General features: G+C 42.5%; 1 protein-coding gene and 1 pseudogene across 1 annotated transcript in view; one reads left to right on the top strand and one right to left on the bottom strand.

The window, feature by feature from the left end:
- Positions 1 to 27,271, bottom strand: part of LOC139407876 (alpha-(1,6)-fucosyltransferase-like) — a 176,199-nt gene that overhangs the window by 73,531 nt on the left and 75,397 nt on the right. The gene's annotated exons all lie outside the window — the stretch shown is intronic.
- On the top strand, positions 18,347 to 25,537 carry LOC139408068 (protein disulfide-isomerase pseudogene; annotated as a pseudogene).

Raw genomic sequence — 27,271 nt, 5'->3', positions numbered from 1 at the left:
CTCCTCTACTGGTGAAATACCACAGTGTGCCACACAGTAGCAACATTTGTGACCTGTTGCTACAAGAAAAGGGCAACCAGTGAATAACAAACATCATTGTAAATACAACCCATATTTATGTTTATTTATTTTCCCTTTTGTACTTTAACCATTTGCACATCGTTACAACACTGTATATATACATAATATGACATTTTTAATGTTTTTATTATTTTGGAACTTCTGTGAGTGTCATGTTTACTGTACACAGAGATAGAGACGAAGGAACTTCTGTGAGTGTCATGTTTACTGTACACAGAGATAGAGAGAGAAGGAAGATTGTATCATCAGAGGGAGAGATAGAGACGAAGGAACTTCTGTGAGTGTCATGTTTACTGTACACAGAGAGAGAGACGAAGGAACTTCTGTGAGTGTCATGTTTACTGTACACAGAGATAGAGACGAAGGAACTTCTGCGAGTGTCATGTTTACTTTACACAGAGATAGAGAGAGAAGGAAGATTGTATCATCAGAGGGAGAGATAGAGACGAAGGAACTTCTGTGAGTGTCATGTTTACTGTACACAGAGATAGAGACGAAGGAACTTCTGTGATTGTCATGTTTACTGTACACAGAGATAGAGACGAAGGAACTTCTGTGAGTGTCATGTTTACTGTACACAGAGAGAGAGAAGGAACTTCTGTGATTTTCATGTTTACTGTACACAGAGATAGAGACGAAGGAACTTCTGTGAGTGTCATGTTTACTGTACACAGAGATAGAGAGAGAGAGAGAGAAGGAACTTCTGTGAGTGTCATGTTTACTGTACACAGAGAGAGAGAGAAGGAACATCTGTGAGTGTCATGTTTACTGTACACAGAGAGAGAGAAGGAACTTCTGTGAGTGTCATGTTTACTGTACACAGAGAGAGAGAGAGAAGGAACTTCTGTGAGTGTCATGTTTACTGTACACAGAGATAGAGACAAATTAACTTCTGTGAGTGTCATGTTTACTGTACACAGAGAGAGAGAGAGAAGGAACTTCTGTGAGTGTCATGTTTACTGTACACAGAGAGAGAGAAGGAACTTCTGTGAGTGTCATGTTTACTGTACATAGAGAGAGAGAGAAGGAACTTCTGTGAGTGTCATGTTTACTATACACAGAGAGAGAGAGAAGGAACTTCTGTGAGTGTCATGTATACTGTTCATTTTTGTTTATTTGACATTTGTATATTACCCACTTCACTTGCTTTGGCAACGTTAAATAATGCCAATGTAGCTCCTTGAATTGAATTGTGAGAGACAGAGGGAGAGAGATATATGTATATATATATATGAGAGAGAGAGAGAGAGAGAGAAAGATGGATCTGCGCTGCCGGGTTAATGAGAATACACACCTTAGCTATCAACTCCTAACCCCATCAAAGTGTTTGACTTGGAGATGCTGGGTATAGAGTTGAGATGCTGTGTATAGAGTTGAGATGCTGTGTGTAGGATTGAGATGCTGGGTGTAGAGTTTAGATGCTGGTTAAAGAGTTGAGATGCTGGGTATATAGTTTAGATGCTGGGTATAGAGTTGAGATGCTGGGTTAGGGTTTAGATGCTGGGTATAGTGTTGAAATGCTGTGTATAGAGTTGAGATGCTGGGTATAGAGTTTAGATGCTGGGTCTAGAGTTTAGATGCTGGGTATAGAGTTTAGCTGCTGGGTATAGAGTTGAGATGCTGGGTATAGATTTGAGATGCTGGGTATAGAGTTGAGATTCTGGGTATAGAGTTGCGATGCTGGGTATAGAGTTGAGATGCTGTGTATAGAGTGCATTGAGACATAATAGGGAATGGCCTGTGTGGCTTTACTAGGGATATATCAAGTTCCTCATGTGTCTGTGTGGAGTATGGGATTGGCTGATGGCCAGTGTTATCATGGGTGGTCTTATAGGCCTTCTCTGTGTGTGTGGGTGGGTGCTTGCGTGCATGTGTGCATTTTTAAGTCTGCATGTGTCTTTGGTTCTGCATGCATATTCTTGTACGTGTGAGACAGTATCGCTTCGGGCTAGCGTAGTAAAAGGTAAGTTAACTGTTCTGCCAGTGTACGTCAGCGTGTGGATTGTGGAACATGCAGAGCAGTTGGTATGTAAGGACATGTAATTGGTGCCATGTAATTCCATAGAGACCCTTCATGCTTTACTGACTACACCCCTCAACACAGCTGCGGCTCACACACAACTAGCTGTCCTTCTGGCCTCCTATTGATCTATCACCATGATATTGTGCCACTGTGCACCGTGTCGGCTCAAAGAGGCCCTGCTTCCTGTTTCATGCAAACAACAAGCCGTAATGGCGGACAACTCCTTCTAGCCTGCTATTGAGAGCCATCGTGATATTGTGCTATTGTGCTCCGTGGCGGCTCTGCACTGTTGCTGTGACTAACACGAGCTGACATAAGGACAGGTTGATGTTCTATATGTAGGGCAGTGGTATGCTGAGCTGTGGTTGTATTATGAAAAGAAAGCAGCGAGAGGGGTAGCTACGTGTTGCCAGCTAATGCATTTGCTTGGTGGAGGGGTACTGTGAATAACTCTTCACCGTGTTAGAGGGATACAGGCTGGCTGGCAGGCTGGAGCAGTAAGGAATGAAGACTGTGTTCAGTGGGCTAAGTCCATGTCAGGGTGAGCACGAGACTAGCAGTGGTCCCAGATCTGTTTATAGCCATCTCTTACAGTATGCTTTTTGATATACAGTACCAGTCAAAAGTTTGGACACACCTACTCATTCCAGGGTTTTTCTTCATGTTTACTATTTTCTACATTGTAGATTAATAGGGAAGACATCAACACCATGAAATAACACATATGGAATCATGTAGTAAGCAAAGACGCATTAAACAATTCAAAATCTATTTTATTTTTGAGATTCTTCAGAGTAGCCACCCTTTAACCTTGATGACAGATGTGCAAACTCTTGGCATTCTCTCAAACAAATTCATGAGGTAATTATGCGTTTCAATTAACCTTGTTAAAAGTAAATTTGTGGAATTTCTTTCCTTCTTAATGTGTTTGAGCCAATCAGCTGTTTTGACAAGGTAGGGGTGGTATACAGAAGATATCCCTATCTGGTTAACCTCTAGTGACTCCCCTTCCCGCATGCGGGAGCGTAATCATCGCCTGACAATAATTAGCATAACGCAACGGACATAAATATTCCTAGAAAATATTCCTATTCATGAAAATCACAAATGAAATATATTGAGACACAGCTTAGCCTTTTGTTAATCATCCTGTCATCTCAGATTTTCAAAATATGCTTTACAGCCAAAGCTAGACAAGCATTTGTGTACGTTTATCGATAGCCTAGCATAGCATTTTGTCCAGCTAGCAGCAGGTAACTTTGTCACGGAAATCAGAAAAGCAATCAAATTAAATAGTTTACCTTTGATGAGCTTCAGATGTTTTCACTCACGAGACTCCCAGTTAGATAGCAAAAATATTATTTTTGTAGGCGAAATAGCTCCGTTTGTTCTTCACGTTTGGCTGAGAAATCGCCCGGATATTGCAGTCACGAAAAAGGCTTAAAATATTCCAAATTAACTCCATAATATCGACAGAAACATGGCAAACGTTGTTTATAATCAATCCTCAAGGTGTTTTTCAAATATCTATTCGATAATATATCCATTGGGACAATTAGTTTTCCAGTAGGACCGATTGGAGCAATGGCTACCTCTGTATTTTACGCGAGAATCTCTCTGGGAGCATCAGGTGACCACTTGCGCAATGTAGCCGCTTACGGATATTCTTCAACATAAATGCGTAAAACTACGTCACAATGCTGTAGACACCTTCGTGAATACGGAGAAAGAGTAATCTGGTTGATAGCCCATTCACTGCTCAATAGGGACTCATTGGAATGCAGCGCATTCAAAACATGAGGCCCTTCCGGATTGGATTTTTCTCAGGCTTTCGCCTGCAATATCAGTTCTGTTATACTCACAGACAATATTTTTACAGTTTTGGAAACTTTAGAGTGTTTTCTATCCTAAGCTGTCAATTATATGCATATTCTAGCATCTTGTCCTGACAAAATATCCCGTTCCCGTAAATACAGCCCCCTAATCACAACAGGTTTTAAAGACCAAGTCCATATTATGGCAAGAACACCTAAAATAAGCAAAGAGAAAATGACAGTCAATCATTACTTTAAGAAATGAAGGTCAGTCAATCCGGAACATTTAAAGAACTTTCTTCAAGTGCAGTCGGAAAAACCATCAAGCGCTATGATGAAACTGGCTCTCATGAGGACCGCCACAGGAAAGGAAGATCCATTAGAGTTAACTGCACCTCAGATTGAAGCCCAAATACATGCTTCACAGAGTTCAAGTAACAGACACATCTCAACAATCAACTGTTCAGAGGAGACTGTGTGAATCAGGCCTTCATGGTCTAATTGCTGCAAAGAAACCACTACTAAAGGACACCAATAAGAAGAAGAGGCTTGTTTGGGCCAAAAAAACAAAAGCAATGGACATTAGACAGGTGCAAATCTGAATTTTAGATTTTTGGTTCCAACCGCTGTGATTTGTGAGATGCAGAGTAGGTGAACGGATCATCTCCGCATGTGTGGTTCCCACCGTAAAGCACGAGGAGGTGTGATGTTGTGGGGGTGCTTTGCTGGTGACACTGTCTGCGATTTATTTAGAATTCAAGGCACACTTAACCAGCATGGTTACCACAGCATTCTGCAGCGATACACCATCCCATCTGTTTTGAGCTTAGTGGGACAATCATTTGTTTTTCAACAGGACAATGACCCAACAAACCTCCAGGCTGTGTAAGGGCTATTTGACCAATAAGGAGAGTGATGGAGTGCTGCATCAGATGACCTGGCCTCCACAATCCCCCAACCTCAACCCAATTGGGATGGTTGTGATGAGTTGGACCACAGAGTGAAGGAAAAGCAGCCAACAAGTGCTCAGCATATGTGGGAACTCCTTCAAGACTGTTTGGAAAAGCAATCCAGGTGAAGTTGGTTGAGAGATTGCCAAGACTGTGCAAAGCTGTCATCAAGGCAAAGGGTGGCTACTTTGAAGAATCTCAAATATAAAATATATTTTGATTTGTTTAACACTTTTTTGGTTACTACATGATTCCACATGCGTTATTTCATAGTTGTTATGTCTTGACTATTACTCTATAATGTAGAAAATAGTAAAACTAAAGAAAACCCCTTGAATGAGTAGGTGTGTCCAAACTTTTGACTGGTACTGTACAGTACAAACAGATCTGAAGCCAGGTTAGTGTTTGTCCTGACATGGCCCTTATGGATGTGTTTGTGCTCTCTGGCAAGACAATGACTTGGCTAAACACTCCAAACAGGTCTGGGACCAGGCTAAATTATATGAACTCCTGCTATAACAAACATTGTGTTGAAAATCCAAAATTGTTTGCATAGTCAACTTACACACACACTTACCCAACCAGACATGCCACCAGGGGTCTTTTCACAGTCCCCAAATCCAGAACAAATTCAAGAAAGCGTACAGTATTATATAGAGCCATTATTGTTCCATCTCATATTGCTGAAATGATCAGCAAACCTGGTTTCAAAAAACAAATAAAGAAACATCACGGCACAACGCTTCTCCCCTATTTGACCTAGATAGTTTGTGTGTTTGTATTGATATGTAGGCTGTGTTTTTAAATATGTAGTTCTGTTCTTGTCTATTAATGATCTGCATTATGTCATATTTCATGTTTTGTATGTACCCCAGGAAGAGTAGCTGCTGCTTTTGCAACAGCTAATGGGGATCCTAATAAAATACCAAATAATCCCAATTGAAACAACAAACAGCTAAACTCAGGGCCATAGTTAACCAGCACAGGACAATGTTTCTTTGCATTTACTGTCTATAACACACAGTAGGTTACAATGACTTCAATAAAATAGTTGGAATTGGAAACTAGATCTGAAAGTGAAATGGCAGGCTGTCTTTTATTGTGATTTAAGGGTTCAATACAGACGTCGTTGATGTGAATATGAGGTGATAGGAGGGGCAACACTGTACTACATTGCATTTTCTCATATCTTGAATATACAATCTCCTTGAGTTGCTGCGAATAAGGCTCCACAAGGCACTTTCTATCAACAATAAAATGATAATAATATCAGGTCTAGATAAAAACCACATGTATCTGCCTCGATACCGGAGGAAGGACCGTGAGGCGGTTTTGCTGACAGCATTGACATTTTTATACAAGTTGGCCGTTTTCTGTCCCCCTTCCTCCCCCTCTTCTCTTCCTCTCCAAAAAAGAGCAACCTGATTGAAAGTGAAGCGCCAGCGATTCCAGCCTAAATGCAATATGCGATGGCTCCTTTTTGAATTTGCACTCTTGTGACTGGAGGGAATAGAAGGGAATGAAGAGCGCAGTGCTCTTCGTAAGTGGATTGACTCGCAACGCCAAATAGCCTGCCACCTCGCCAATCTTCTCACCGACCCTCACTCCCCTACCTTAACGCCGCCCTCTACCCATAATACCTTTCCCCTGGCAGTCACGGTAACCGCAGCAGGGAAGGGCCGCTGCTCATATGATGTGTGACCTTTGAGTTGACTAACTCACAGTACTGCCAAGACTGGGAGATGACATCATCACACTCATGTAACCGCACACACACAGACACACACACACACGCACACAGAGAAACTATAGGACCACCAGGATACTGTCGTTGTGAAAGGGGTGAGAGAACGTAGAGTTAGAAGAGCTAGACATGAAGCCCAAGGAGAGGTCATCCATATCACAAGGCCATAGTCACCAAGCAATAAGCACTGGGATGAAAGCCACTCTATTGAATAATGCACGATGCTGTACTGTAGAAGAGGACTTATATTACACTTTTAGTGGCTTTCAGACTCAAGGACTGTATTTATTTTGTGCTCTTTATGACAGTGAATGAAAATGAGGTGAAATCCAAAGGTTTTTTTGGCAAAATTACAGTTCTCAAAGGGCTGGAAGGGTGGAAGGGCCCTGTACAGGAGCAGTGTTACCATACAGTGTCATAATGGTACTGCCTTTCTGCCCTGTGTGTGTTTGTGTGTTTGTGTGTGTGTGTTTGTGTGTTTGTGTGTGTGTGTGTGTGTGTGTGTGTGTGTGTGTGTGTGTGTGTGTGTGTGTTTGTGTGTGTGTGTGTGTGTGTGTGTGTGTTTGTGTGTGTGTGTGTGGTTACATGAATGAGTGCATATTAGCGTGTACTCCTGGTCATACCTGGAATAATTATAGTTTTAATGCTGCAACATGTAACTTGTTGGGCGACCCGTCATAATTCACGTAGAAATTTGAGTTACAGATCTGTCATTTTCATTGAAAGCAAATCTAAGAAGCAGTAGATCTGTTCTATGTTGCTATTTGTATTCTTCCCGTTCTTAAGTTACATTTCTATCTGATAATTCTGTAAATATCCATTCTCCTGAATGTCCATTCCAGGTGTACATAACCAAGTCAAACAAATGAACCAATTATATTTTGTACAGATAATTATAAATATGTTGTGATGCTCAACTACCGTGTGGCTCTTTCAACATGCCACTGAAAAGGTTGAAAGCTGCAATTAATTGTATGATACCTGAAAATACTGTAGAGTAATTTAATGCCATTGACAAACATTGCATAGAGCAAGTTGGATGCCTAGAAAAAAACAACTAAGAAATGATTTGTCCATCTGAAGGTAAGTGTTCTTGTTTCAAACACACACTATAACGTCTATAAAGGGGTAGTTTATTCAGAATACAAACTAACATGATTTCAGCCTAGTTGATAGTTGATTTAAGAAGACCATTTTGGGATGTTTAGTTTCCTTTCGCCATAGCCATAGATCTTTACTACTGAGCATTCTCAGTAACATTACCCTACTGTATTACTGTACTGTATTACCCTACTGTATTACTGTACTGTATTACCTTACTGTATTACTGTACTGTATTACCTTACTGTATTACCGTACTGTATTACTGTACTGTATTACCTTACTGTATTACCTTACTGTATTACCTTACTGTATTACCTTACTGTATTACTGTACTGTATTACCTTAAAGTATTACCTTACTGTATTACCTTACTGTATTACCGTACTGTATTACCTTACTGTATTACCTTACTGTATTACCTTACTGTATGTCTCACACATTATGGAAATATATTTGTTAGTCATTTTGAAGCTGTAAAAGTGGTCTAATGTTGAACGGATTCCATCCAAGTCCGTCAGATTTAATTTGAGGCTATATTTAAGATGCATATGTGCTTATGATCTTATATTTAGACTAATTCAACTAACTGTTGTAGTTTGTGGTTCTTCATCAAATATTTGGCAGCAGTTAAATAAATATATTTCTGTTTTCAAATAACTTGCACATATTCAAATAACTTCAAATAATATTTGGTTTTCTGAAAGGTTTTCAAAATACCTTCAAGTATGATTTGTTTTTCTGAGACCTGTATTTGATATCAAAGAACATAGTTACCTTTTAGTGTAAACGCTATATAAATGATAAGTGACTACCTCGAGTACTTGAAAAGTCCTGGTCTGCTCCTGGTATTACCTTTGCAGTAGGTAGCTTGGGGGGACAGGATCACCCCCCCCCCCCCCCCCCGGCTAAGAACAAGATGGAGGGGATGATGAGTGAGCTGGCTCATATAAAGAGAAACAAGACGTAGACCTGTGGTTGAATACAGCAAATAGACCCGTATGTAAACCTCATACTGACTCATCCTTAGGAGTAGTCTACAGCCTACTCAGTTAGGATGCTGCATTTCACCTAGTTTTGGGGAAAGTGCAGAACGGGCTGATTTTCTGGGGTGTAGCGGAGGCGTGTGTCTATTTATCTGTGTGTGTGTGTCTGTGTGTGTGTCTCGATGGTGTGTGTGTGTGTGTGTGCTGCTGGCTGGTGCAGAGGCCACCGGGGCTGGGCTGGGCATGGTTGGCTGCACATACAGGAGCCAGCTGCATATTTCATGAGTTGCTGTTTACTTGACAACATTTCCAGGTTGAGTCCATTAACTTAAATGGCACAGAGCACACTGAGATATCTGGGTATGGAAACCATAGCGGAACATAGAAGGAAAGACAAACAGAGGAACGAAAGAGGAGGAAGAAGGAGGGAGAAAAATAATGAGGGAAAGAAAGAGACGAAGGAGGGAGATAGGGAGAGAGAGTGAGAGAGGGGGGGAAGAGAAAGAGAGAGAGGGGGAGAGGGGGGAGAGAGAAAGAGAGAGAGGGGGAGAGAGAAAGAGAGCAAGAAAGAGAGAGAGTGGGGAGAGAGACAGAGAGAAAGAGAGATAAGGGGGGAGAGAAAGAGAGAGAGAGAGAGGGGTGGGAGAGAGAAAGAGAGAGAGAGAGAGAGAGAGAGAGAGAGGGGTGGGAGAGAGAAAGAGAGCGAGAGGGGTGGGAGAGAGAAAGGGAGAGAGAGAGAGAGAAAGAGAGAGAGAGAGAGAGGGGGGGGGGAGAGAGAGAAAGAAAAGGAAGAGACAGACAGACAGACAGACAGATGGTGGGAAGAGGGAGTGTGTTTGTGTAGATTGTTATGCAAACAAGGCTTTAATAGGGACAAAGGGACACATGATTAGCAGTAAAACACTCGTATCATTCCCCTGTTTCATTACTTTTTATGTCCAAATAAAAGCGAGCAGCAGCAGTAGGCTTGGTACGGGCCCCACCTGCCAGGCTGCCGGGCCAATCTGCCTCCCTGACGAGTGACGGTGGATCTGAGGGGCTCAGACGTGGTCAAGTACTCGCTCGTAAATCCAAACAACCCGGAGGACCAGAGAGCGACTGGGAGAGGCAGAGAGAGGATGGAAGAGGAAGAGAGAGGTTAGAAGAGGCAGAGGGATTCTGGAAGAGGCCACGAGAGGCCGGAGAGAGGCTGGGAGAGGCAGAGAGAGAATGAGAGAGGCAAAGAGAGAGAGCGACTGGGAGAGACAGAGAGAGGCTGGGAGAGGCAGAGAGAGACTGGGAGAGACAGGGAGAGGCAGAGAGAGGCTGGGAGACGCAGAGAGAGGAGGCAGAGAGAGGCTGGAAGAGGCAGAGGGAGGCTGGAAGAGACAGGGAAAGCCAGAGGCAGGGAGAGGCAAAGAGAGGCTGGGAGAAGCATGGAGAGACAGAGAGGCTGGAAGAGGCAGAGAGACGCAGGGTGAGACTAAGAGACGCATGGAGAGGCAGAGAGTGGATGCTTCACAGAGTTCAAGTAACAGAAACATCTCAACATCAACTGTTCAGAGGAGACTGCATGAATCAGGCCTTCATGGTCTAATTGCTGCAAAGAAACCACTATTAAAGGACAACAATAATAATAAGACTCTTGCTTGGGCCAAGAAACACAAGCAATGGACATTAGACCGGTGGAAATTTGGTCTGATGAGTCCGAATTTGAGATTTTTGGTTCCAATCACCATGTCTTTGTGAGACGCAGAGTAGGTGAACGGATTATCTCTGCATGTGTAGTTCCCACCGTGAAGCATGGAGGAGGAGGTGTGATGGCGTGGGGGTGCTTTGCTGGTGACGTTGTCTGTGATTTATTTAGAATTCAAGGCACACATAACCACAGCATTATGCAGCTTTACGCCATCCCATCTGGTTTGAGGTTAGTGGGACTATCATTTGTTTTTTAACAGGACAATGTCCCAACACACCTCCAGGCTGTGTAAGGGCTATTTGACAAAGAAGGAGAGTGACGGAGTGCTGCATCAGATGATCTGGCCTCCACAGTCATCTGACCTCAACCCAATTTAAATGTTTTGGGGTGAGTTAGACCGCAGAATGAAGGAAAAGCACCCAACAAGTGCCCAGCATATGTGGGAACTCTTTCAAGACCGTTGGAAAAGCATTACAGATGAAGCTGGTTGAGAGATAGCCAAGAGTGTACAAAGCTGTCATCAAGGCAAAGAGTAGTTACTTTGAAGAATCTAAAATATACACTTTTTTTGGTTACTACATGATTCCATGTGTGTTATTTCATAGTTTTGAGGTCTTCAATATTATTCAATAGTAAAAATAAAGAAAAACCCTTGAATGAGTAGGTGTGTCCAAACTTTTAACTGGTACAGTATATATATATATATATATATATATATATATATATATATATATATATATATATATATATATATATATATATATATACATTATATGTATGTATTTGTAGATATAGGCCTATTGTAAATGTGTATAATTGTAGCGTCATCATCTTAATTTTGAAAATAAATACAAATGCACACATAACTTTAAGCTACATAGTCATTTGACAGGTAATGAGGTTATGAACTGTCCATTGTTCAGCACAGTAATTGATAAAACAGGACCATGTTTGAAAAACAAGTGGTTCTGTGCTTATGTCAATATTTCACAGGTAAACTAGCTGTGTCCACTACCCTACCTCCTGTAGTTATGTTCTGTTGGGTACCTCCTGACCAAAACACTTTTATTTTTCAATGACATTGTTGTGTCTTTGGCTATGCCGGATTAAGTGATATGACATGCTATTCTATAAAATAATTTCTCGGTAATTAATATCACCTGATTGAGCTAATCATGTAGATGTAATTAACTAGAGAGTCGGGGCACCACAAAATAATATTTATAGAGCTGTTATCTTCCGAATAAACTCTTAAAGATCTAGTAATATTTTACACCAATTGCAGTCAATATCAATCGTCACCTCAATTCAGTCTCATCTGAAAGTTGTAAATTCTTAGTTATCTGCACGAACCCTAGCTAACAATTTGAATAAGCAATGCAAAATTGGGTTTAATTATTTATTTACTAAATACCTAACTAATCACACAGAATTACACATACACCTAATGAAATCATAACTTGATTATAAATTACGTCATAAAGGAAAACGTCCCTAGCGGGCAGAACAGATATGACAGCTTGTTACACAAAAGAAAAGGGGCTGGGTTTGAGTGAAAGAGCGGGAAGACTGAGGAACAAAGGGAAGAAGCTGGGCTATCGTAAATACAGTATCTTATGCATTCTAAATTACCGCCCATTTGGAAAGGGAAAATGCAATAAATATTTACTCTGCGCTGTGCTTCGGTAGGTTGGTGGTAGATGGAAGGCCGTGTTGCCCAACCGAGTCCTTTGCAGAACGTCTCTGGTTGTCAATTGGATACGTTGTAGTAACGTTGTTGTGTGATAGACGGGATACTCTGTCTGTGCAACCCTCGTTGCATTTGCTGTTGCTAAGTCAACGGCTAGGAGGTATCACTTCTGTAGTGAATAAGAGTTCAACGTTCATACCATTTCACAACCAAAGCTCACACTGGTGTTGGCTTCGTTCTGTAGTTATTATCTGAACCATTCTGACATAGGACCGTCGTCCTCACATCGTTGGAACAGGAAATTCTATTGTCGTCAAGGGCTTATATAGGAAGGGAGAGGAGGGCGTGTTAGAAAAGTTTTATAGCCCATGTCCCTTCACAGGGCGGGCCACTGATTGAGCAGCCCTATCTTATGAAAACCCACATCTCACATTTTAGAAGCTAAAATCACATTTCATCCCATCACGAATAATTTCATATTCAAACATTTAAATTGAACAACAATTCCATGTGAATCCGATAACTCTGATGTGTAGACTTTCCACTGTAGAGTTTGTCATTTTATCATTGATGAGAATGTCTCAGATGACATCCGAACTGACATCATATTCATTAAGTACCACCGCATATGTTCAATTGGTCGGATTACCAGAATATAGTTCATTTCCCCCCACCTTCTGATGTTCCCAGAATCTCTATGTTAACCAAGGGGTTTTGCAAATGTAACCTCAGTAGGGTAGAGAGAGGAAAAAGGGGGGAAGAGGTATTTATGACTGTCATAAACCTACCCCCCAGGCCAACGTCATGACAACATGTATTGGTAAAATAAATATGATATGTGATTGGGAGTCCCATAGGGCGGCGCACAATTGGCCCAGCGTCGTCCTGGTTTGGCCAGGGTAGAACGTCATTGTAAATAAGAATTCGTTCTTAACTGACTTGCCTATATAAATAAAAAAATAAAGAAAATAAAAAATGGTGTTATAAGTATAAAAGTAAAGCTTGCTTTAAATTATAAAATAAAAGCTTGGTAGTGGAATTGGGTAATATCTTAGCGTGGGGTGGGAAGAATGCAATACATGACCTTGTATGAGGTACAAACCACATTATTTTGGGAGCACCTCCTCAGAGTATGAATTAGACTGTTTGAGAAGTTTTGAATCCTAATCAACTCCTAAAATGTATTGGAAGTACAATAGACCAACATAGCTACTGTAGTAGGTCAAAGCTGTGCTGGTAAACCTTGGTAGAGCATGGGTGAAATCGGCATTTTGTTGCTCATGTGAATTTACTTTATTTTTCAGCTTCAGACCAATGCCTACTTCTCACTTAAAATGTATTTTTTTTATTTTTATAGAATACACATTTTATCCTAAGTATAATACAGGAAGGTACAATTGAGTAAAATATTTACACATGTTTTGGGGAAACATGTGTTTAAATTGTGTAGTATTTACCAATCATAATAAGAGTCTGGTAGTAGCAGATGTGATATGTGTTGTAGCATGAATGTATATGTGTGTGTGGGTGGGTGGGTGGTAAGGTGCAGGCTTAGATTTTACCAGGGCGTTGTGAACAGGGATGGTGGATGGGCAGAAGCTGCAAGGTCCGGCTCCGAGGGTTGTATGTTCAATCCCAGTGCTAGGCAGTCGTAACCCTATCCCAACCGAGGTTTGTATGTTTAATCCCAGTGCTAGGCATTCGTAACCCTTTCTCAACCGAGGGTTGTATGTTCAGTCCCAGTGCTAGGCAGTCGTAACCCTTTCCCAACCGAGGGTTGTATGTTTAATCCCAGTGCTAGGCAGTCGTAACCCTATCCCAACCGAGGGTTGTATGTTCAATCCCAGTGCTAGGCAGTCGTAACCCTATCCCAACCGAGGGTTGTATGTTTAATCCCAGTGCTAGGCAGTCGTAAACCTATCCCAACCGAGGGTTGTATGTTTAATCCCAGTGCTAGGCAGTCGTAACCCTATCCCAACCGAGGGTTGTATGTTCCATCCCAGTGCTAGGCAGTCGTAACCCTATCCCAACCGAGGGTTGTATGTTTAATCCTAGTGCTAGGCAGTCTTAGCCCTATCCCAACCGAGGGTTGTATGTTCAATCCCAGTGCTAGGCAGTCGTAACCCTTTCCCAACCGAGGGTTGTATGTTCAATCCCAGTGCTAGGCAGTCGTAACCCTTTCCCAACCGAGGGTTGTATGTTCAATCCCAGTGCTAGGCAGTCGTAACCCTATCCCAACCGAGGGTTGTATGTTCAATCCCAGTGCTAGGCAGTCGTAACCCTTTCCCAACCTCACCTCTGGAATTAATGACTCAACTTTGAAATGGGACGTTTATAGACAAATGTAGATTCTGCAGTGATATTTTGAGAGCTTGTTACATACACACACTATTCCAGTCTCTGTTCCTCATAATGACAGACAGAGAGAGAGAGAGAGAGAGAAAGAGACACAGAAAGATATATTTTGAGAGCTTGTTACATACACACACTATTCCAGTCTCTGTTCCTCATAATGACAGACAGAGAGAGGGAGCCAATCAACCAGCCAGAGAGAGAGAGAGGGAGAGAGACAGAAAGATAGATTTAGAGAGAGGCTGTAGCTGGTGCTGTTTAGGGGGGTGCAGCTGTAGAGAGGAGACAGTAGAGAAAAAACGTCCCTGCCTCCGATTTGTAATCTCCCAATAAAAGCATGATTGAAGAGGGTGGGGGGCTCTGCAGTCTCCCATGCAATAAGTTAAGTTCCCAGCGCAATAAGCAGCCAGCCTCCCCCACTCCCTACCTCACTTTACAGACAGCGGTTAACTCCCATTGTAACCTGGCAGAGACCAGAAATAGCCTGTGCCAAAATGCTCTAATTCCTCCAGGCCAGGGGCTGGACTGAATGATGGAGCGATGACTGAAGTTAGGGAGAGAGGGATCGATTATACACACATACAATTTATCATTCTTTTTTTGTGTTCATGTCTTCACAGAATCAATAGTTAACGTAGGGAATCTTATGTACTCACATTAATGAAACTCCATTTCCCACGACTCCTCACCCATAGACTCGGACGCTGCCCTATGGGAATAATCCTCAACGGTTCTGTAGTCTTCCAGAAATGATAGAATAACATCTAGAACTTTATAATACCACTCTGTGATATTCTATGATGGGCACTGTAGAACGGAACCCTCAAGATAACACTGCATATTTTATTATCCAAATGTAAGATGAACACTTAATTCTAGACTCACAAAACTCTCATTCACACAGTACTGTTCGCAAAACATACTTCCCTCACACTCTCTTGTATCTCATTCACACAGTACTGTTCCCAAACCATACTTCCCTCACACTCGCTTGTATAGATGATCTTATGTCTATCTAAATGTGCAAAACTACCTACAGAGTACCCATGTCTCCTATCTGACTATGTAACACGGTCCCAAAAAAATCCAACCTTACCTCATATTTCCTAAGTATCAGGAAAAACAAAACACTTACAATAACACCTAACAATAGTAACCCAGGGCATACCTGTTACCTAACTTAACAAAACACAACACATTATAATTAGACTTCACCAGGACTAGTGTTCTTTCAGGTGTCACCAGGCCCTGGTCCCTCGTCTAATAGAACTTCACCAGGACTAGTGTTCTTTCAGGTGTCACCGGGCCCTGGTCCCTCGTCTAATAGAACTTCACCAGGACTAGTGTTCTTTCAGGTGTCACCGGGCCCTGGTCCCTCGTCTAATAGAACTTCACCAGGACTAGTGCCCCCTCAGGGTGTCACCAGGCCCTGGTCCCTCATCTAATAGAACTTCACCAGGACTAGTGTTCTTTCAGGTGTCACCTGGCACAGGTCCCTCGTCTAATAGAACTTCACCAGGACTAGTGCCCCCTCAGGGTGTCACCAGGCCCTGGTCCCTCGTTCCCACAAACCTCACCATCCTACTGCGATCAAGTCAGTACCACGGATTATACTTTTGGTTGCCCGCAACTGGCTAATTAACAATCATGCACAAGGATACCTCACTTAAGAACACTCTTATCAACTGAACTCAGTCCTGCTGTTTACCTCAGCTGAGGCCCTGTTAACTTGTTGAGGATAGGGGGCAGTATTTTCACTTTGGATGAGTTGCGTGCCCATAGTGAACTGCATCCTACTCTGTCCTAGATTGCTAATATATGCATATTATTACTATTGGATAGAAAACACTCTGAAGTTTCTAAAACTGTTTGAATTATGTCTGTGAGTATAACATAACTCATAGGGCAGGCAATCTTCCAAACAAGAAGTTAAATTCTGAATGTGGGTCAAATTTGACTTCATCGCCCCCTCCTTTCCCAACAATATATGGATCTGGTAGCACTTCCTACGCCTTCCACTAGATGTCCTCAATCAGTAGAAAGTGGAATGGAGCATTTGCTGTGAACTTTGACTGAATGGCAGGGGAAATAGTCAGTGTCCCGACAGAATGCCATTTTTACGTGGCGCATTTCTCTGTGGGTGCTACCGCCGTTCCATTTGGCTCCAGCTGAAAACGTATGATCCGGTTGGAACGTTATTGGATATATATGATAATAACATCCTGATGATTGATTCTCTACTTAGTTTGACCAGTTTATTCGACCTGGAATATATCTTGTGGAAGTTTTCGTACGAGTTATCCTGGACCAGCAGTCAGTTTTTGGGCACGTGAGCTGAAAGTGCTAGCAAATGCAGCTACTTGGACACTAGTATTAGACAGTATGGAACAAAACAACGATTTATTGGAACTAGGACTCCTTGCACTACATTCTGATGAAAGATCATCAAAGGTAAGGGAATATTTATGATGTAATTTCGTATTTCTGTTGACTCCAACATGGCGGAGAAATACTTTTACGTCTGAGCGCTGTCTCAGATTATTGCAACGTTAGGCTTTTTCCGTAACTTTAAAAAAAAATCTGACACAGCGGTTGCATTAAGAACCAGTGTATCTTTAATTATATGTAGAACATGTATCTTTAGTCAAAGTTTATGATGAGTATTTCTGTTATCTGGCGTAGCTTTCTATAATTCCTCTGGATATTTTGGAGGCATTTCTGAACATGGCGTCAATGTAAACCGAGATTTATGGATATAAATATGCATATTATCGAACAAAACATAAATGTATTGTGTAACATGTTATATGAGTGTCATCTGATGAAGATTTCCAAAAGGTTAGTGATTCATTTTATCTCTAATCCTGCTTTTGTGACTCTATCTTTGGCTGGAAAAAATGGCTGCGTTTTCCCTTTGATTTGGTGGTGGTCTAACATAAATATATGTTGTGTTTTCGCTAAAAATTGGACATGATGGGTAGATGAACAAGATGTTTATCTTTCATTTGAGGTATTGGACTTGTTAATGTGTGAAAGTTAAATATTTTCAGCTGAATGGGGGGGTGGGGGGGTGGAGTTCCCTGAGAGGAAGACCTCGTTCTGAGCGTACCCTCAAACAGGGACTTTAATTGTTTTTATTTTTTACATTTATAATTTCGTCACGTATTGATAGATTGTCCAAGCCTACCTCTCTCAGTACTCTGTTCGAGATCTGATATCCACCTGTGCCCGCTACCTCTCAGATAATAGGCGGGTCCACCTGATCAATAATAAAAATGCGCATGGTGTACCGCGAGATCCTAATTTCTGATCCCCTGTGCACAGTTTACCCAGATCAGGAGATTTCAACAGGTGAAGTTGCAGATCCCATCCTCGTCGCCAAAAATGTAGTGGAAATTCAGTACTAAGAGAGACTTGGTCTTTTCTTCAAACAATCATCTTTATTTAATATTAATTAATTATTGCAATAATGAGACCGTCAGTCCACCAGTCTTGACTGACTGTTAGGCTGAGAGTCTAGCCTTTACAGACGATGCACAGTTTTTATATAGCTCATACGAAGATTGCTTAGTCAGTCACTTCTAACCTTCCCATAAGCCATCTTGGTTATCTACACTCGATGGTATTTTACTTTGTCTCATCTTCCTGGCATCTGGGCAACTCTCTATCTCGAGTCACACACACCACATCTTGTCTAATGAATGCTAGCATTTAGGTTTTATGACCAACACAAGTCAATTGTCAGCTTCAAACTATCTCTAGTAGAACCCATGTCCTCAACACCCAGACTAACTGCAGGGTGCTAGAGTGGAGACCATAAAACACAGCATTATCAGGACAGAAATATCTTACTGTTGGTTAAGTCAATAATTGTTACATAGCCAACAAATAAGGTGAAAACATAACTTTTCCCTCACAGGAGACAGGATGGAGGAGTGGGGTGGTGGAGGAGGAGGAAGGGACAGAGGAGAAGAGGAAGTTGGTGGTGGGGTTGTGGAGGAAGAGAAGCAGAAGAGGAAGAAAAGGGTGCTGAGGAGTTTTATCTGCTCAAACAGGAAGTAATAAAGTAATAAAAGCCTAGTTTATTGGGTGGAAAAAAGTATACAATAAAAAAAACCTACCCTACTCAAACTCCTCTCACCCTACCCTCAACCTACTCTCACTCCTCTCACCCTACCCTCACCCTACTCTCACTCCTCTCAACCTACCCTCACCCTACTCTCACTCCTCTCACTCTACCCTCACCCTACTCTCACTCCTCTCACCCTACCCTCACCCTACTCTCACTCCCCTCACCCTACTCTCACTCCTCTCACCCAACCCTCACCCTACTCTCACTCCTCTCACCCAACCCTCACCCTACTCTCACTCCTCTCACCCTACCCTCACCCTACTCTCACTCCTCTCACCCTACCCTCACCCTACTCTCACTCCTCTCACCCTACCCTCACCCTACTCTCACTCCTCTCACCCTACCCTCACCCTACTCTCACTCCTCTCAACCTACCCTCACCCTACTCTCACTCCTCTCACCCTACCCTCACCCTACTCTCACTCCTCTCACCCTACCCTCACCCTACTCTCACTCCCCTCACCCTACTCTCACTCCTCTCACCCAACCCTCACCCTACTCTCACTCCTCTCACCCTACTATCACCCTACTCTCACTCCTCTCACCCTACCCTCACCCTACTCTCACTCCTCTCACCCTACCCTCACCCTACTCTCACTCCTCTCACCCTACTCTCACCCTACTCTCACTCCTCTCACCCTACTCTCACCCTACTCTCACTCCTCTCACCCTACTCTCACTCCTTTCACCCTACCCTCACCCTACTCTCACTCCTCTCACCCAACCCTCACCCTACTCTCACTCCTCTCACCCTACCCTCACCCTACTCACTCCCTCACCCTACTCTCACTCCTCTCACCCTACCCTCACCCTACTCTCACTCCTCTCACCCTACCCTCACCCTACTCTCACTCCTCTCACCCTATCCTCACCCTACTCTCACTCCTCTCACTCTACCCTCACCATACTCTCACTCCTCTCACCCTACCCTCACCCTACTCTCACTCCTCTCAGTCTACTCTCACTCCTCTCACCCTACTCTCACTCCTCTCACCCTACTCTCACTCCTCTCACCCTACTCTCACTCCTCTCACCCTACTCTCACTCCTCTCACTCTACCCTCACCCTACTCACTCCTCTCACCCTACCCTCACCCTAGTCTCACTCCTCTCACCCTACCCTCACCCTACTCTAACTCCTCTCACCCAACCCTCACCCTACTCTCACTCCTCTCACCCACCCTCGCCCTACTCTCACTCCTCTCACCCTACCCTCACCCTACTCTCACTCCTCTCACCCTACCCTCACCCTACTCTCACTCCTCTTACCCTACCCTCACCCTACTCTCACTCCTCTCACCCTACCCTCACCCTACTCTCACTCCTCTCACCCTACTCTCACTCCTCTCACCCTACCCTCACCCTACTCTCACTCCTCTCACTCTACCCTCACCCTACTCTCACTCCTCTCACCCTACTCTCACTCCTCTCACCCAACCCTCACCCTACTCTCACTCCTCTCACCCTACCCTCACCCTACTCTCACTCCTCTCACCCTACTCTCACCCTACTCTCACTCCTCTCACTCTACTCTCACTCCTCTCACCCTACTCTCACTCCTCTCACCCTACTCTCACTCCTCTCACCCTACTCTCACTCCTCTCACCCTACCCTCACCCTACTCTCACTCCTCTCACTCTACCCTCACCCTACTCTCACTCCTCTCACCCTACCCTCACCCTACTCTCACTCCTCTCACCCTACCCTCACCCTACTCTCACTCCTCTCACCCTACTCTCACTCCTCTCACCCTACCCTCACCCTACTCTCACTCCTCTCACCCTACTCTCACTCCTCTCACCCAACCCTCACCCTACTCTCACTCCTCTCACCCAACCCTCACCCTACTCTCACTCCTCTCACCCTACGCTCACCCTACTCTCACTCCTCTCACCCTACTCTCACTCCTCTCACCCTACTCTCACCCTACTCTCACTCCTCTCACCCTACTCTCACCCTACTCTCACTCCTCTCACCCTACTCTCACCCTCCTCTCACCCTCCTCTCACTCCTCTCACCCTACCGACACCCTACTCTCACTCGTCTCACCCTACCCTCACCCTACTCTCACTCCTCTCACCCTACTCTCATTCCTCTCACCCTCCTCTCAGCCTACTCTCACTCCTCACCCTCCTCTCCCCCTCCTCTCACCCCTCTACATTCTCCCTCCTGTCACCCTCTCCTCTCACCCCTCTTCTCTAATCTCCCCTCTCTTCCACCATCATGGTACATGTCACCCTGTATTTACCCTGTCTCCTCTCCCTATTGCTCATATACTCCATGTCACATGACATTTTGGTATTTAGAGGGCCAGTCTGCAAAACAGCGTTTTCTGGGTCAATAGTCAACACACATTGCTTGACTTCCTTTCTCTGCTCTCCTTTGTGTGTGTGGCTGTGTGCCTGTTCGTCTGGGTTTACCATTCATACCTGTAGTTCTCTTAAACCTACATGTGAAAGAACTCCTAAGATCGTCCATAAAACCGAAAATGAAATCCCCTCTGTGCTTGTTCACACCCAGACAATTTCCTAGCCTCCCAGCTGTTCCAGCCTGACTCTAAGTCAGCATTGCCCCTGAGGACAATGAAGAAGAAACCAGGCTGAATAGCCTTGCTTCCCCGGAAACAGACTTTCCTCAAATGTCATTAAAGTCCAAACAGTGAGCTCCACTATCTCCCCTCAGTCCCCTGACCCCTATAAATACAGCATTTAAAAACAGGCTCAACAGATACAGCCCGTCCCGAATGGCACTACAAAGGGCCCTGGTCAAAGTAGTGCAACTATATAGAGAACAGGGTGCCATTTGGACCGTCCCAAGCCTTTTCTTCCTCTCTCCCTGGACCTCTCTCCCTGGACCTCTCTCCCTGGACCTCTCTCCCTGGACCTCTCGCCCTGGACCTCTCTCCCTGGACCTCTCGCCCTGGACCTCTCGCCCTGGACCTCTCTCCCTGGACCTCTCTCCCTGGACCTCTCGCCCTGGACCTCTCTCCCTGGACCTCTTTCCCTGATGTCGCCACAAAAATTGATCTGTTGGCAAATCAAATTTACTAACCATACAAAATGAGAAAACTCAACACCGCTTTGCCGCTCAGGCCCTAAACAGGAGAGGGCCAATGCAATCTCACCTAATAAACACAATCTCAAGTTTATTTGGTGGAAAACATTGAAAATAAAATCTCAACGTGGCAAATCTTGTTCCCACCCTTTATCCTCATTCTCCTGGGAGGTTAATGCCTGCAGACAACTCCCATGGCTTTTCTGTCCAAGTCACGTTGCAGTTTACTAAATAGGAATTTGGCCTACTGAGCATAGGGACCAGGGAATGACTGGTTGTTCATTTTTCTCCAACTAGACACTTAACAGTCTCTCTTTCTCTCTCTCTCTCTCTCTCCCTACCCACCCCCTCCCTCTCTCTCTACCCCCTTCTCTCTCTTTATCTCTCTCTCGCTCGCTCACTCTATCTCCACACTTCTCTCGCTTTTTCTCCCACCCCCCTCTCTCTCTCTCTCTCTCTCTCTCTCGCTATCTCTCCCCCTTTCTCTCTTTCCCCCTCCACTTCCCTCTCTCTCCCCCAGTTAACTAATCTGGCTCTTTTATAAAAAATGGGGTCTTTCTTTCACGCCACTCACTCAGTGGGTTCTTCCACTTGGAAAGTCAATAGCAGCCTACCCTTCACAGCTGCTATGTGTCTACAGGGAGCTGGTTGAGTGACACTCATTGTTTAACTGTGAATATGCATTTCTCCCTAGCCTCAGGAGTGACTGGCGCATGCCAAATGAAGGACGTTCCTGTGATTGATGGTGCCTATTTATAACGTTGAGATCGGTACTGCAGGCATGCAAACCCTGACAAGACCACACACACACAAACGCGCACACAGACGCGCTCAGGGATGTGAGCACGCATGCAGACACACACGCACACACGCACACACACACACACGCACGCACGCACACACGCACGCACGCACGCACACACACACACACACACACACACACACACACACACACACACACACACACACACACACACAGAGCAAACAAAAGAGCTGAAATTATATCAGAAAAGAGACACTATTTTCTATTGGAAAAATGATTAACACCATAGGCATTGGTAAGGGAAACATCATTTAGCTTTGGTTTGGTTTCGAAGAACTCCAAGGTTAGATCATAAACTGAATCAATAAAGCCCTGCTATTGTGTTACACTGTAGCCAGCGTTGTGTACCATTCAACTGAACCCTTACAATACTGGAAGACAATGGCTGTGGGAGTTTTTATTTTCAATAATATTTTGCTAAGTTCACAGGCAAAGGGAGAATCTCTTCTCAGACACGGGGATGTAAGAGAATTGGAGGAGAACGGGCGGACGTGGCAGGGAGAGCAAGGTAAAGGAACAGAGCCAAGTAGCTTGGTATCTCCTGTTGCTGCGGATGTCGTTTGTGTGTCAGTACGCCAGTGAACTTCCTCCTCAATCCACCAGGAAGGACAGAGGATGAAACAGTCATACAATCCACCAGGAAGGACAGAGGAAGAGGATGAAACAGTCATGCAATCCACCAGGAAGGACAGAGGATGAAACAGTCATACAATCCACCAGGAAGGACAGAGGATGAAACAGTCATACAATTCACAAGCCGGTCAATGCATTAGAGCAGTCATCTACTGACAATCAAATCAAATCAAATATAATATAATATAATATAATATAATAGCATAAAATATATGCTATTTAACATACGCTTTTATCCAGTCTTGGGTCCATTCTTTATATTACAGTCTGACTATTACAGTCTGAATATACCTTTCTGATTATTACAGTCGGATTATTACAGTCTGATTATTACAGTCTGAATATACCTTTCTGATTATTACAGTCTGACTATTACAGTCTGATTATTACAGTCTGATTATTACAGTCTGATTATTACAGTCTGATTATTACAGTCTGAATATACCTTTCTGATTATTACAGTCTGACTATTACAGTCTGATTATTACAGTCTGATTATTACAGTCTGAATATACCTTTCTGATTATTACAGTCTGACTATTACAGTCTGATTATTACAGTCTGATTATTACAGTCTGAATATACCTTTCTGATTATTACAGTCTGACTATTACAGTCTGATTATTACAGTCTGAATATACCTTTCTGATTATTACAGTCTGAATATACCTTTCTGATTATTACAGTCTGAATATACCTTTCTGATTATTACAGTCTGACTATTACAGTCTGATTATTACAGTCTGATTATTACAGTCTGAATATACCTTCAGATTATTACAGTCTGACTATTACAGTCTGATTATTACAGTCTGAATATACCTTTCTGATTATTACAGTCGGATTATTACAGTATGAATATTACAGTATGAATATAACAGTCTGACTATTACAGTACATTATTACAGTCTGATTATTACAGTCTGATTATTACAGTAGATTATTACAGTAGATTATTACAGTATGAATATTAGTCTGAATATTACAGTATATTATTACAGTCTGATTATTACAGTATATTATTACAGTCTGATTATTACAGTCTGATTATTACAGTATATTATTACAGTCTGATTATTAAAGTCTGATAATTACAGTATATTATTACAGTCTAATTATTACAGTCTGATTATTACAGTATGAATATTACAGTCTGTTTATTACAGTATGAATATTACAGTCTGATTATTACAGTCTGATTATTACAGTCTGATTATTACAGTAGATTATTACAGTCTGGTTATTACAGTCTGGTTATTACAGTATATTATTACAGTAGATTATTACAGTCTGGTTATTACAGTCTGGTTATTACAGTATATTATTACAGTATGAATATTACAGTCTGATTATTACAGTATGAATATTACAGTATGAATATTACAGTCTGATTATTACAGTAGAGTATTACAGTCTGATTATTACAGTCTGAATATTACAGTATATTATTACAGTCTGGTTATTACAGTCTGGTTATTACAGTAGATTATTACAGTCTGATTATTACAGTCTGAATATTACATTATGACTATTACAGTATATTATTACTGTATATTATTACAGTCTGAATATTACATTATGACTATTACAGTATAGTATTACAGTATATTATTACAGTCTGAATATTACATTATGACTATTACAGTATTGTAGAGTACAGGCCCGAGAGCGAGGCCATCATTGCCGACAACATCGTTGCCTTCTGCACACTCTTCACAGAGGAAAAACTCAAGCCCCACCTCATGAGCCAGGACATCCCTGAAGACTGGGACAAGAACCCCGTCAGAGTCCTGGTCGGCAAGAACTTTGAGGAGGTCATCTTCGACCCCAAAAAGAAGATCTTCGTTGAGTTTTATGCACCCTGGTGCGGCCACTGCAAACAGCTTGACCCCATCTGGACCAAACTGGGCGAGAAGTACCAGGACAGCGCCGATATCGTCGTGGCCAAGATGGACTCCACAGCCAACGAGATCGAGACAGTCAAAGTACACAGCTTCCCCACACTCAAGTTCTTCCCCACAGGCGATGAGCACAAGGTGGTCGACTACAATGGTGAGAGGACACTGGAGGGCTTCACCAAGTTCCTGGAGAGCGGAGGCAAGGATGGCAGAGCACCGGCTGGAGAGGAAGGGGAGGAGGTGGAAGGGATTCCGAACTCCAAAACCTTGGGATATCTCTCTGCAGACATTGCTGACCCCGATCCGGTTACACCGAAAATGCTCTTGATGGGACGCCGAGATGCGTCACTTCCTCAAGCCATGTATGCTGATACCAACCTCGTAGGCAGACGCTGGTGGCGACACAGCCAAATCTTAGCTGACCATTTTTGGACCCGATTCATTCGGGATTACCATACCAAGTCTACAGCACAGAGGGAAATGGTGGAGAGAAATGGCCAGCCTGGAAACTGGCCAAGTAGTAATGATAGTGGACCCTCAGCTGCCTCGAGTCTCCTGGCCGGTGGGCCGTATAACTAAGACCATGCCTGGGACCGATGGTCGTGTTAGATCAGTGGAGATCCAGGTGAAGAACCGGACATATACCCGGCCAGTTGCCCGACTAATTCCTCTCCCTGAGATGACAGAGGACGGGGAGCAATGAGCCTTTTTTGAGGAGTGTGGAATTTAACACATTTCCGGGGTAGCTGTAGAAAAGGCCCATGGAGTTGGTGGAATAATCCTTTAATTCATTGCCATTTACTCAGCTGGGCCAGGGGCGCTTTAATTAGGTCAGGTGGAAATGTCCGACAGATCTCAACTCCATAAAAGGAGGAAATTGCCATCGCCTGATCTCGCTGCTTTCTCTTCCTTAACTCCATCTGATCCAGAAGTTCTGTACGTCCATGAATCCACGTAAGTCCACCGACTCTTACCTTTCATCTGAATTATCTGTGGCGATCGGGAGAGTGGGCCATTCAGTTACTGTTAATAGTTATTACCGCGGAGCGCAGCTTGGAGCGCAGCTTCAAACATATTGTGTAATGTGAATTGTCAACGATCACGGCCCTACGGATCCTCATAGGCCAATTATGCAATCGATATGGTTCATGTGTATTGAAATTAATTATATGTACACATGAAGACAATTGAAAGAGTGAAATGAGAAACATCATTGTTTGCTAACTGATTGACTTTGATAATGGGGATTATAGATTGTGTAACCATTCACTGTTTGTATTCTTTCATAATTTATGATAAATAGTTACGAGCCTAAATGACTCGTGGATGATTACTATTGACTTCTTAATGAACTGGACTGTTGAATTCCCTAAATTATGTTAATAATGAATGATCTGATTTGATCTTTGATTATGAATTTGATTGGATACATGTTATTTGTTTCCTTGTGATGCAGCACAGACTACTCAGTAAATATACCACTTTATGGTTAAAGGAATTCCTGCCTCATTCTCATCCATTCCTCTGTCACCTGACACATGTTCACCTTTACTGTCAGTCATCCTACCTGTCCAGCTACCCACACAGATTCCACTAATCTTTCGAGTTTATTATTACAGTCTGAATATTACATTATGACTATTACAGTATATTATTACAGTATATTATTACAGTATGAATATTACATGGACTATTACAGTATATTATTATGGTATATTATTACAGTATATTATTACAGTATAATTATTACAGTCTGAATATTACATTATGACTATAACAGTATATTATTACAGTATAGTATTACAGTATATTATTACAGTCTGAATATTACATTCTGATTATTACAGTATATTATTAGTCTGAATATTACATTATGACTATAACAGCATATTATTACAGTATATTATTACAGTCTGAATATTACATTATGACTATAACAGTATATTATTACAGTATAGTATTACAGTATATTATTACAGTCTGAATATTACATTCTGATTATTACAGTATATTATTAGTCTGAATATTACATTATGACTATAACAGCATATTATTACAGTATATTATTACAGTCTGAATATTACATTCTGATTATTACAGTATATTATTACAGTCTGAATATTACATTATGACTATAACAGTATATTATTACAGTCTGATTATTACAGTCTGAATATTAAATTATGACTATTACAGTATATTATTACTGTATATTATTACAGTCTGAATATTACATTATGACTATTACAGTATTGTATTACAGTATATTATTACAGTCTGAATATTACATTATGATTATTACAGTATATTATT

Source organism: Oncorhynchus clarkii, chromosome 4, assembly GCF_045791955.1.
Source record: "Oncorhynchus clarkii lewisi isolate Uvic-CL-2024 chromosome 4, UVic_Ocla_1.0, whole genome shotgun sequence".
Taxonomy (NCBI): Eukaryota; Metazoa; Chordata; class Actinopteri; order Salmoniformes; family Salmonidae; genus Oncorhynchus; species Oncorhynchus clarkii.
This window is presented reverse-complemented; position numbering and strand designations above follow the sequence as displayed.